The sequence below is a fragment of the Sander vitreus genome, chromosome 5, assembly GCF_031162955.1.
Source record: "Sander vitreus isolate 19-12246 chromosome 5, sanVit1, whole genome shotgun sequence".
NCBI classification, from domain to species: Eukaryota; Metazoa; Chordata; class Actinopteri; order Perciformes; family Percidae; genus Sander; species Sander vitreus.
This window is the reverse complement of record NC_135859.1, coordinates 12,471,431-12,485,225: the sequence shown is the minus strand read 5'-3', so window position 1 is coordinate 12,485,225 and position 13,795 is coordinate 12,471,431.

Here is a 13,795-nt window from a genome sequence, read left to right as displayed (position 1 = left end):
TCTATAACGAACACCATGTTCGAACATAGGGATGCTCATAAGTGTACTTGGTACCAGAGCACCCTAGGCCAAAGGTCAATGATCGATTTTATAATCGTTTCATCTGATCTGAGGCCATATGTTTTGGACACTCGGGTGAAGAGAGGGGCGGAGCTGTCAACCGATCACCATCTGGTGGTGAGTTGGGTCAGGGGTGGGGGAAGACTCTGACAGACCTGGTAAGCCCAAACGGGTAGTGCGGGTAAATTGGGAACGTCTGAGGAGGCCCTGTCCGACAGACTTTCAACTCACACCTCCGGCGGAGCTTTTCGTGCATCCCTGTGGAGGCTGGGGGGCATTGAACCCTGAGTGGACAATGTTCAAAGTTTCCATTGCTGAAGCTGCGGTGAGGAGCTGTGGTCTTAGGGTCTTAGGTGCCTCAAGGGGCGGTAACCCACGAACACCGTGGTGGACACCGGTGGTCAGGGAAGCCGTCCGATTGAAGAAGGAGTCTTTCCGGGATATGTTATCCCAGACGACTCCGGAGGCAGTTGCAAGGTACCGAAGGGCTCGAAGGGCTGCAGCCTCTGCCGTGAAAGAGGCAAAGCAGCGTGTGTGGGAGAAGTTCGGAGAAGACATGGAGAAGGACTTTCGGTCGGCACCAAGGTGCTTCTGAAAACCGCTCGCCACCTCAGGAGGGGGAAGCGGGGAACCATCCAAGCTGTGTACAGTAAGGATGGGACGCTGTTGACCTCAACTGAGGAGGTAATAGGCTGTGGAAGGAGCACTTTGAGGAACTCCTAAATCCGACTAATACGCCTCTATGGTAGAGGCAGAGCTGGAGGATGAGGGGGGGATTGGCATCAATTTCCCTGGTGGAGGTTGCTGAGGTAGTTAAACAACTCCACAGTGGCAAAGCCCCAGGAATTGATGAGATCCGTCCCAGAAATGCTTAAAGCTCTGGGTGTGGAGGGGTTGTCTTGGTTGACACGCTCTTCAACATTGCGTGGAAGTCTGGGACGGTGCCTAAGGAGTGGCAGACCGGGGTGGTGGTTCCCCTTTTTAAAAAAGGGGGGGGGGACCAGAGGGTGTGTGCCACTACAGGGGTATCACACTTCTCAGCCTCCCCGGTAAAGTCTACTCCAAGGTGCTGGAAAGGAGGGTTCGGTCGATAGTCGAATCTCAGGTTGAAGAGGAACAATGCGGATTCCGTCCCTGGTCGTGGAACAACGGACCAGATCTTTACTCTGCAAGGATCCTGGAGGGAGCCTGGGAGTATGCCCAACCAGTCTACATGTGTTTTGTGGATCTGGAGAAGGCGTATGACCGGGTGCCCCGGGAGATACTGTGGGAGGTGCTGCGGGAGTACAGGGGTGAGGGGGTCCCTTCTCAGGGCCATCCACTCTCTGTACGACCAAAGCGAGAGCTGTGTCCGGGTTCTCGGCAGTAAGTCGGACTCAGCTTTCAGGTGAGAGTTGGCCTCCGCCAGGGCTGCGCTTTGTCACCAATCCTGTTTGTAGTATTTATGGACAGGATATCGAGGCGTAGTCGGGGTGGAGAGGGGGTTGCAGTTCGGTGGGCTGGGGATCTCATCGCTGCTTTTTGCAGATGATGTGGTCCTGATGGCATCATCGGCCTGTGACCTTCAGCACTCACTGGATCGGTTCGCAGCCGAGTGTGAAGCGGCTGGGATGAGGATCAGCACCTCTAAATCGGAGGCCATGGTTCTCAGCAGGAAACCGATGGAGTGCCTTCTCCAGGTAGGGAATGAGTCCTTACCCCCAAGTGAAGGAGTTCAAGTACCTTGGGGTCTTGTTCGCGAGTGAGGGGACAATGGAGCGGGAGATTGGTCGGAGAATCGGCACAGCAGGTGCGGTATTACATTCAATTTATCGCACCGTTAGGATCTAAAAGAGAGCTGAGCCAGAAGGCAAAGCTCTCAATCTACCGGTCAGTTTTTGTTCCTACCTCACCTATGGTCATGAAGGCTGGGTCATGACCGAAAGAACAAGATCCAGGGTACAAGCGGCCGAAATGGGTTTCCTCAGGAGGGTAGCTGGCGTCTCCCTTAGAGATAGGGTGAGAAGCTCAGTTATCCGTGAGGAGCTCGGAGTAGAGCCGCTGCTCCTTTGCGTCGAAAGGAGCCAGTTGAGGTGGTTCGGGCATCTGGTAAGGATGCCCCCTGGGCGCCTCCCTAGGGAGGTGTTCCAGGCACGTCCAGCTGGGAGGAGGCCTCGGGGGAGACCCAGGACTAGGTGGAGGGATTATATCTCTAACCTGGCCTGGGAACGCCTCGGGATCCCCCAGTCGGAGCTGGTTAATGTGGCCCGGGAAAGGGAAGTTTGGGGTCCCCTGCTGGAGCTGCTACCCCCGCGACCCGACCCCGGATAAGCGGATGAAGATGGATGGATGGATGGATTTAGATTTAACATTTAGATATATATTTAAGATTTAGATTTAGATATATATTTAAGATTTAGATTTAGATATAACATTTACATTTAACATTTAACATTTAGATATAAATTTAACATTTAGATTTAGATATAACATTTAGATTTAACATTTAGATATATATTTAACATTTAGATTTAGATTTAACATTTAGATTTAACATTTAACATTTAGATAGAAATTTAACATTTAGATTTAGATATAACATTTAGTTTTAACATTTAGATTTAGATAAAACATTTAGATATAAATTTAACATTTAGATTTAGATATAACATTTAGATTTAACATTTAACATTTATATATAATATTTATATATATATATATATATATATATATATATATATATATAATTTCTGTCTCAAATGTGAGGAAAATGCACTAAATGTGAGGAAAGTGAGCTAAATGTTGAAAATGTATCAGCTAAAAAATTGTAACCGAACTTTTACATTCGGCACCCCATAGGAAAGAGAGAGGAAAGTAGAAATGGAAATGGAATGGAGGATGGAAAGATGGAGGAAAGGGCAGAGGAAGGGAGTCAGGAAATAGTTAAGGAAAGGGAGGAAAGAAGTGAGGAAGGAAAGATGGAGGAAAGGAAGGGAGGATGGAAAGGATGAAGGAAAGGGAGGAAAGAAGTAAGGAAGGAAATATAAAGGGAAGGAAGAAGTAGGAGAGAAGGAAAGATGGAGGAAAATCCCATAAAACTGCTGACCGCAAACATGCTTAGTTATTACGTTTGTGTTATGAACATATCATCCATGAAGATGTTATATTTCTAACTTCCCCAGAGTCTAGAGAAGGGATTTAAAAAATGATCACACTGTTGCTGCTTCCTGTCTCCATTTCTTATTTGTTGACAGAATATAGGTCAGAATAAATTGATCCTGGAACAGCTGAAATGGTGAAATGACAAACAAATATTTACTGTTTGGAAGTTAGAAGCTTTTAAACCTCAGACGTTGTTTTATAGAACCAAAGAAGAGATGAAAGGAGTTCAACAACTGCCATTAAAGAGAGAGAGAGAGAGAGAGAGAGAGAGAGAGAGGAGAGTTGTAGAGACGTATAGAGGTTTACTATTAGCATTGGGAGCTGCTGACAGTTTGCTCTCCATTATGAAGTAAAGTGACTCTGAAGGACAGGACGACCTAAGTGTGTGTGTGTGTGTGTGTGTGTGTGTGTGTGTGTGTGTTTGTGTGTGTGTGTGTGTGTGTGTGCGTGTGTGTGCGTGTGTGCGCGCGTGTGTATGTGTTTGTGTGTGTGTGTGTGTGTGTGTGTAACTAAAAGGAGCAGTGTGCATCACAAGGCTCCAGCGGCCTTGTACACAATTGTTCATCTAATAATGACTCCTGATTGAGCTCTTCATTTAGGAAAACACACACACACACACACACACACATACACACACACACACACACACACACACACACACACACACAGATACATTCAGATGTGCAGATAAAGAAAATTAAAAGCATCACTCTCAGCTCTCTCTGGCCTTGTGTCGGATCCTCAGCAGCAGGTGGATAAATGCAGTCAAGCTTTTATCTTCATCACCACGACGAGTGATTCAGCTGCAGAAACCAAGACGAGAAGCACGGAGCAGAAAAATACACTTTAATAAAGATTCTGACAGTCACTGACTTCTTAAGACTTGTCGTTTCACCAAAATCACCACATTAAAAACTGATTTACTGCACAGAATCAACACATAGGTTTGATTGTCTTTGCTGTTGAAACATTTGTTTCAATTGGAGGTGAAATTACATGTGTGCTCCTCAAAGCTCTGAAAGATGTCGTCTAAGGTTATTGTGTTTCAGAGGAGAAAATGGTCTACTGCACCAATAAAACACATTAAATCAGAACACAGATGCAAACATCAGCCTGAGATAAAACAACCGAGCACATAAGTGACAAAAACATTCACTCTGTCATAAACTACAAACATTTGAAGGGTTACATCTCAAACACGCTTCAGTACATAAAGCAAACACGATCAGTGAAAACCTGCAGATATCTGAGCGCCTCCCAACTCTTCTGTCTGTGGACAGTGTTACAATTCAGTCTTCTTTGTACCGCAAGGGAAATTTGGCTTGTAGCATGGCGACTACAAATAGTGTTAGAGTCAGCTGATGACAGAGCCCAGGACCTCCAACATGGTTGCATCACCTCTATAGGTGGGCGGAGCAGGCTGGTCCTGGGTCAGCGGTGGTCGATATTCAATCTCCTCAGTGAGCCGGAAACAATGAGACGAAACAGAGACCTGTTCATCTGGAAGAAGACCAGTACTAAATAGAGAGAGCCATGGGGGGGCGAGAGACACTGAGACAGACAGGGAGAGAGAGAGAGAGAGAGACCGACAGACAGAGAGATGGTTAGTGATAAAATGTCTCCTTTCACATATTTCCAAAACAGCTTACAAAAATCAAACCAGTTTTTTTGATTGACCTTTTGATATTCGATTAATCGTTAAAGTCATTCATCAACTATATATGTTTACAACTCACTCGAGTTGACGTGTCCTCAGTTTGTTTCTAAATTTGATCCAATACCTGAACACATATATTTGTCATGTATCTTTAGATTAAACATGAACTCATATGATTATTTGGAGGTCCCTCTCTGCTGTTCAACAATTAGTAAGTTGTCCAGTTATTGTTAAAGTTGTCCTGACCTCAGATCAGTTACAAACATCTCAAAGAAGAGAAGCTTCCTGAGCTCCGACTGGTCTGTTCTGTTCACACGATGGAAACTGTTAGCATGGTGATTAGCATGGTGAACCCAGATCATGACCATGTCTCATGATCAGTTTGGTTATTAGGTGATGGCCTTTAAATATCTACTGTCTGCTGTGTGAAACAGTCTCTGTGCTCTTCTCCAGTGGGTGACTGCTGTGATGCATTTCGTTCACTGTCATCTGAATTTTAAAAACAACATATTGTTGCATGCTGCTTTGCTTCACAGTAGTCTAGGATGTGTTTATTGTTTGTGTTGCAGCGAGTCATCTATATAAATGGTAATTCTTCAGTATTGTAGTTTGACATGAGCAAAAAGGGAAGATCACATCATTTAGAAAACAGATTTGTGTATCAGAACTTAGTTTCTTCTTCTCTCCTATTAATCATCTGACGACCCCTCAGATTTATCTGGTGACCCTTTGGAAGGGTCCGACCCCTAGGTTGGGAACCAGTGGACCAATCTAGCAAACTGTATATAAAGTACCGGTAGTTAAAAGTAGCTCCACATGAAACAGCTAGAACAGTAACATGCTGCTCTAACATTGATGCCTCAGTATTAATAATCTAATAATATCACATAGAATCTGACATCACTTGGGGTATCACAATTTCGATTTTATAATCGAAAATTAAGCAAAAAGAGCTTTTGATTTCGACTATTGAAATAAAAAACAGTATCAGTGATTCCCACAGTAATCTTTTTTCTCTCCACGCCTGCCTACTTGCGCACATCCAATGAAAAAAAACAACAACAGACACAGTGTAGCTTACCAGCTGGTAGCATGCAGCTAAAGGCACAGGGCAACTCTAGCTTACCAGTAGCCTGCAGATAGATTTTTTTCAGACACCATGGTCACTGCCGGAGTCGGAGGTAACATAGAAATAACAGAAAATCCTCCTGCTTCCCTGAAGTCACTGGGTGGCAACATTTTGGCTTACCCATGAATGAGTTATGTAACCAAAACAACAGAGAAAAGGAAGTGGGCTCCTACAATGCATTTAGGTGCATCTCGTTAAACTAATGGGGCATTCAATTGCGCCTTGTAAACTCTGAGAAACTTAAACTGTTGTTGTAAAGTACCCTTCTGCCATCTTGTGGCTCTTATTGTGGCATTACTTTTCCTGTTGAAAAAAAAAAGTTTAAATTGAAATTTGAACCGAATCGTGATTTTGGTGAATCGTGATATAGACATCACTCACAGACAGAGACATTTTACCACACTACATGTACTTTTACTGCGCAACACGAACTTTCACTGCATGAAGCTCACAATACTTCTGCACCTTTACTGTATGGAGCTGATACTACTTGTGTACTTTTACTTGAGTGAATGCATGACTTGTAATGGAGCACACTTACATGTGGTACTTTTACTGAAGTAAAGAATCTGAGTACTTCCTGCAGCAGCCGTTAGAAAGTGACCCCTGTGATGTCATCATTAGCTCGAATTAGCTGCTACGCTACATGGTGATGGATAAAGAGCTCTACCTTATCTGATACACACTCAGGTATCTTGTGTTTTTGTTTTGCTTTGTGTGTGTGTGTGTGTGTGTGTGTGTGTGTGTGTGTGTGTGTGTGTGTGTGTGTGGGATGTTATCTGGGATTCTGTTTGTGACCTCAGTCCTGACCCCTCCCACCTGTGCCATCATCAGGTAACTCACCTGAACACCAGCAGGAGTCAAAGGTCAACCCACTACTTTCCCATGACCACCCCCCCCACACACACACACACACACACACACACACACACACATTAACAGTATAACCTTTGTTTCCTATGTGAGCCTAAATATGAGAACAGCGACACCTGCAGCGGTTTCCTGTCTGATCACACTCTGTTTTTATATATATGACTACATTTTATTCAGCTCGAAACCTGATTCTCCTCTGAACTCTAAAATCTAGTCCTAACTCTTTAAACATCCTCTCCTTTATTTAGAGGAGGAAGAAGTACCAAAAGGAAAAGTACTCATGCCATCAAGCCATCTGATTGGTTCATAGCCGTGATACAATAACCACATACCAAGGTTATGACGTGAGCTATTGCTTGATTATATTATTGCATAGGTGTAATTCACAGGGGGTATGGGTTACAACCCCAATAAACAAAACTGACCAGTGCAACCCACCCTAAAAACCCATTATAATTTCTGTTACATGAATAAAGACATTTCCACCATAACTTGATGCAGAAAAGGCACAAATTGTTGCAGAAAGATTCACCAGAATGCAGAAAATGAAGTGTCTGACGTTCAAAATTTTGCTCAAAAGTGGAGATCCCAATGTTGAATCCAAAGTTACGCCCTTGTATTATTGTATTATAATTATTGATGCATTAATGTGTTTAACATCTTAATGTTGCAGCTGGTAAACATGGGGCTCATTTTAATTACTTATACAGCTTGGTAGTATAATCTATAATAATCCATCATCATTTATTAGTTGATATTTGGTTTTAATTATCTCAATCTGCAAATTAACTAAAGTTATTAGATACCATATGTAATACAATAAAACATACAATAATTTACTCTGAGATGCAGTGGAGTAGAAGTAGAAAGTAGCAAAAAATGTACCTCAGAATTGTATTCAAGTACAGTTGTTGAGTAAATGTACTTATCGGTTGTTACTTTCCACTACTTTCCAAGAGGCTGAAACATCACTGAAGTCACAGCTGAGCATTATGGACAGATTTCTATACTGTATTTATCATGAATATTAGTACTATATTCCACTCTGTACTTCTACTGTAGCTGATTGCTGTTAAAAGATGTAATGTCAGATTTAGCTAAAGTTAAGTCTTTGTATGGGGGAGGTGGAGGGAGTTTCGAGTACTGTTCCTTTTGTTCCTCAATGGGTCTTCGCTTTATACCCAGCATGCCTTGCTTCACCTCACTCTGCCTTTCAATATAATTTGTGAGGATCAGTAGGAGCATCGGTTGTCTGATTTCATCATCACGTCTCCTGTTGCAGCAGAATCAATCAGACATCTCCACAGATCAATAGCGCTGTCAGAGAGTGATCAGTGTCTAATGGAGCCGCTCACATCCAATAATATCATAATTATCTCTCTCAGTACAAACACATGGAGGTAAGAGACACTCAGAACATATTTACAACAAGACGAGAGAAAATATGTGGCTTTTATATCTAAAAGCTTTCATAAAATATGAAAACATGACTGTCAAATACATTAAAACTCGCCATGTATTTCTGTGTGTATACAACACAACCAGTAATCTTTAAAAAAAACAACAACATTGTATTGTGTATATTTTGAAGTTACAGTATTAGGGAGAAGTGTTGGTCCTACTGAGTGATGAATGGTTTTGGGTATGGGGGACTACTTTCTGTTGCCATGCTACAGTGAAGCTGTGATTCAGTACAGTTAAGTTTAGTATAGTTTATTATATTTGTAGCTTTCAGTCTGCACACTTTATTGTTTCGGTTGTGCATGTATGTATTCCATGTGTTAAGGCGATATCGCCTAAAATGAAATATGATTAATAATCGTCACATTTACCTCAGTAACGATAAATAAACAATATCTTTATTAAATACACATGTACACCAGATTCTCCGTCCTCACAGTGGAGCTCCTATTAATGATCTGTACTCAACAATAAACAGAAAATCAAACTTAAGGTATTCAGCATTAGGAACAATTTTAGGTGTCATGCTGACATGATTGAAACGAGCTCGTAAGAGAGCCACGACTTCTGTTTTGATGAATCTCCGGCTCGGCTACATATTACCGGCTAATATTCAGCTCACAGCACAGTTTCTAACACTGAACACTGAATCTAATGTGGAAAAATGAATGAAAATGAAATGAAAACGGTCTGTGTTCAGACTGATGAGTGTTCTGTTGATGGGATTTTATTCTCCCACAATGCAATGCACCGAGGAAGATGAGAAGCTGCAGAAGGTTAGAGGGAGATATGATGATTATTCACTATAAATCACACATATTGTGTTTACCTCTTATGAGTTTCTCCTAATGTCAGCAATTGATTTTTAATTTTAAATCTCTGGCAAATTATATTTCAATTTTATATAATTTTTGTATTCATGTGATTAAGTATTGATTTGTCAGGAATTTAATTACCTAAAACAACATTCCTGTCCAGTTATTTGATTTATTAACTTATGTTTTGTGGGTGGACATATACTAGTTAATAGATAACAATAAAAGATAATAGTTGTTGTTGGAAACCCTTTACCGAGTTAAAATAAAAACAATTCCCATTCTAGAATAGAAATGGGAATTATATATATATATATATATATATATATATATATATATATATAAACGTAGATAAATAAGAAACAGGTATGTAAATGTGCATTATACTACAATATATAAAACAAAAACCTAAACAATAATAATGATGTAATTATGATTGTGTTATATGTAAGAAAGTACAAATAAATTAATAAATAAGAGTTCTTTGTTCTGTCAACCGATTTATTTCATGGAAAATTGATTGTATCACTTCAGGATTTAGAATATTTTCAATAAAAATACTTATTGGAAAATGTATTTGATTTCCAGAAAAATTAGACAAATCTATATACATATTGATATTGTGATATAACATTATACAAAAATGCTGCTAAGTAAAGAAAGTTATCAGAACTTGTTTTTCAGTATCAATATTATTTGTTTTTAAACTCCAGATTTAATGTTCAATGCAGAAACACAGTTTTATTTGTAACTAAAGCAACTTGAGCTCCATCTAGTGACGGAGCTGCAGCTCTGGGCTGCTTAAAAGTCATCAAAGTATTTCCTTTATTTTAAGATGCATTAATGGTGACTCAAACAAAGTGCAGTTCTTTAATCAGGTCGATGTATTGCTAAATGTGTCACTGTGAGGAGCTAGAGTATATTTTGCTGGATGCAGCCTTCTCAATCAATCAATCAATCAATCAATTTTATTTGTCACACGAAATCGTCCGAGGTAGAATTCCAGTGAAATGTTATCCCATCAGCTCCTTTAACTTGTGCATGATTCATCATAAAGCCGCAGTGTCCTTATTTTAGGATTCCTCAGGCGTCTGAGCTGAAACAGTCTCTGCTCTGCCTTTCTCACCACTGAGTCAGTATGCAGCGCCCAGATCAGACCCTCAGTGATGTGGACTGAGCACCCGTTGATATTAAGGGGGGGCGTAGATCCTTCCCTGCTTCTTCCCAAAGTCCACTATCATCTCTTTAGTCTTGGTGACATTCATGAGTAGGTTGTTGTCCAGACAACAGTGGGTCAGGTCCTCTACTTCTTTCAGGTCAGCCTTTTCATTGTTGTCTGTGATCAGCCCCACCACAGCTGTGTTGTCAGCAAACGTGATGACGGTGTTGGGGTCAAAAGTGGCTACACAGTTTAGTGTGTACAGGGAGTACAGCAGGGGACTCAATACACAGCCCTGAGGTATTCTTACTGAGGTAATAAATCAAGTTAGAAACAGAGTAATTTTCCAATAGACTTCTACACACACAGACTTCTTTTTGCAACCAGTGGAGTTGTCTCCTGCTGGAAATGGATAGAATGCAGACCCGGAAGCTTTATCCATTATTTTAACAGTCTGGTGCGTACCTACTCACCACAGGAAGTGGCAGTACGCAATAAGAAGCAAGGGTACCCATGTGGACAAAACTCAGAAGTTCCAGTAGTGCCGGTGAGTACTGGCCCATTCAGTAAAACACTTTAGGAATTCATCAGTTATCAGCTTTATGTCGCTTACAGCTTCATATTTTGGATATTAAAGGATAAATTGCTTTACTTCCACTTGATAACTGCACATCATGTTAGTGTGTCCTGCACTAAAATACTCAAAATACTGGATACATTTAGAGGTCCAGACAGTTACACTAAGGCAACATACACTGTGTGCAGTCAGTAAAACAAAAGATATGATGGTAAATGATTAATTATAGTCAACGTGCTGCTGACATCAATGGAAAGTGTGACTGCAGTAAAGCAGATCATAAAGTGTATCGACAGGTAAAAAAATACTGACTGATGTTCCTTTTAAAAGGTCAAACAGCAGAATAAAAACATTCAATATTCACTCAGAGCAGAGAAGTCACACACACACACACACACACAAGCGTTTTGTCTAGGTCCAGGTAATAACCTGCAGACTGCAGCCAAGGACAGCACCTGAACACCACACACAAAGCTAACACACACACACACACACAAAACATACTGAAATTATGAGTTATTGATTTCTCCACAAAGTAGCAGGTGTATAAGCAGTGTATGTGTGTGCGACATATTTTCTAAGTGTGGCGCTTGTTTTTGTTGTGTTTGCAGCCAGTAGAGGTGGAGACAGTCCCTGCAGGAGGTTGGATAATGTCTTTCACCGGCTGCTGTGATTTTAAAATAAAGATGTGTTTGAATGTTGGCTCAGTTGTTTACAGGTGTGTTGGTCCAGAAGGGTCCATTAGGCTACTATCATAGTGTAAGTCAGGGCTGAATGTAAAGTTTCAGTTTATAACCATGACACACACACATGGCTGTCTGTCCTCGTTTGGTATTGTTTGGTCAAATTTGACATGTTCAATACGTGTTTGATGAAGTTTGATATGCATTTAAACGGACAATTGACCCGACAGTACGCATATAGTAGCATATCCATAGCAACGCAGCACGTGCATGCCCAGTATATCATAAAAATACATTTAAAAAATCACAACACATCATATTTCCTGCGTGTTTGAAGCAGTAGCGAACTGTGACTCTAACCTTGGCCCTCTGCAAAAATTATTTATGACAATTCCAGCTCTGAAAACACAATGAAGGCGCTAGTCCTGCCTTAGCAATGCAACGAGCAAACAGCTGATTTCTTAAGTAAAGTGCAAATCATCCTTACAAGCAGGGGTGCTGAAGTTAATCATTGCATCGATGCATCGCGATGCGGACCTAGATTCTAGATTCTAGATTCCTAGATTCTGCATCGATTCAGTGACAGACCATAATCGATTATTGCCTACTGATATTACTTGTTGATTTTCCGGTCGCTTCTTTTTTTGTTATTGCCTTTTGTCTGTTGTCTGCTGTGTTCAAACTCCACTATATTCATGGAAGTGTCTTTTTTAAGAGTAGATACAATAAAAAGGGGAGTTCATATAATTTATATCTGACTGCTTGACTTTGTTGATCACACAAGCTGTGTGTCACCTTAGCAGAATATTATGACAACGGGTTGGGGTGTAAAAGGCATGACAGCCACCAGCTCCTACAACACTAAACCAACTACATTTCGTATGCCTACTACACATCATGACACTTCAGGACCGTGGATAGTGAACAGCATTTGCTGCATTTTGCAACCCACCACAAACAAGCACCTTAACATATACAAAACAGTAGCAGCGGCAGCCCGAATAAAATCAGTTGGCACAGCGGCCAGATTAGATTTTAAATAATTTACCCTATGAAAAAGAAGTTTTTTCTGTAACTTAACTGCTAATGTTGAATGCGTCTCAAAAGCCTTGGTTTTCTGCTAGAAATTAAACTCTCTGGTGTAGGCCTTTCTTTGCTGTTTAACTTCAACTTTTCATTAAAAGTTAATCCTAAAAACGGTGTGGATAATACATTTGCAACGATGTCCTCATAACTATGGTCCTCCCAGATAATTTCTAAAAAGGGAGACCGGCTCTCAGCAGGTTACTCCCGGCTTCCATCGTGAACCAACAGGCTAGCTAGCCATTCACGTGTACGTAGCTATGCTAGCTAGCATGTTTATCGCCGATAGCTTGTGATTCGTGTCCCCACAGCAGGGGAACTTGACCTAACAAAGCCCGCCCATTTGGAGTGAAGATATGATTGGTCAATTTGACTGTCATTGTGAAATGAGCCTGTAAATTAGTAAGATAGGTCGACAATTTATTTTCACATTTCAACACAAACTGAATGGGCAAGTTTCCTCAAAAAACGTTTTTTTTTAGATGTTGATTGTGAAATTATGAGTTGATAAAAGAAAATTATAACTGATGACTTTAAAAATATAATCTTTTCAAATATCTAAGGACACTTTTAAACACAATAGTAAAGGAGTGTATCTACATTAAGATACATTAAATATCCTCTTCACTCTCCATTTTTAGGTCATTTTCGTTTGGATTTGTTTGATCAGTGTGTCATGGGTTTTAAGTGGTGTGTGACAGATTTTTTTTAATAAAGCAGCTGCAGGTAAACAGCTCCTCCTGCTGGACAGTTTCAATATTTACAAGTTAAGTTTGTAATTCTGGATAATAAATAATAATAATGAATGCTGAAACATGAAACGATGTGATATATCGACAAGGGTCAGTGTATCTTTTGGTCATTCGATTTTCATTTCATAAAACAGGTATTAAAAAACTAAAAACGAATGATTATTTGATTTTCGTTTTAAAACACAAAATTTGAAATTGAAATACAATGCGTTTTTTCCTTTTCCTGGTCAAAAGGGGATGCGAGATATTTAAAAAATATGCTTTCATATTCATTTTCTGTTTCATATAACAAAAAATAAAATCACTCAAAAATAGAAACCAAAAAAATACTGTTAATGTTAATATTGACTAATTTATATCTTTGTATGTATTACCTCATTTATTCATTTCAGGATGTATTTCATA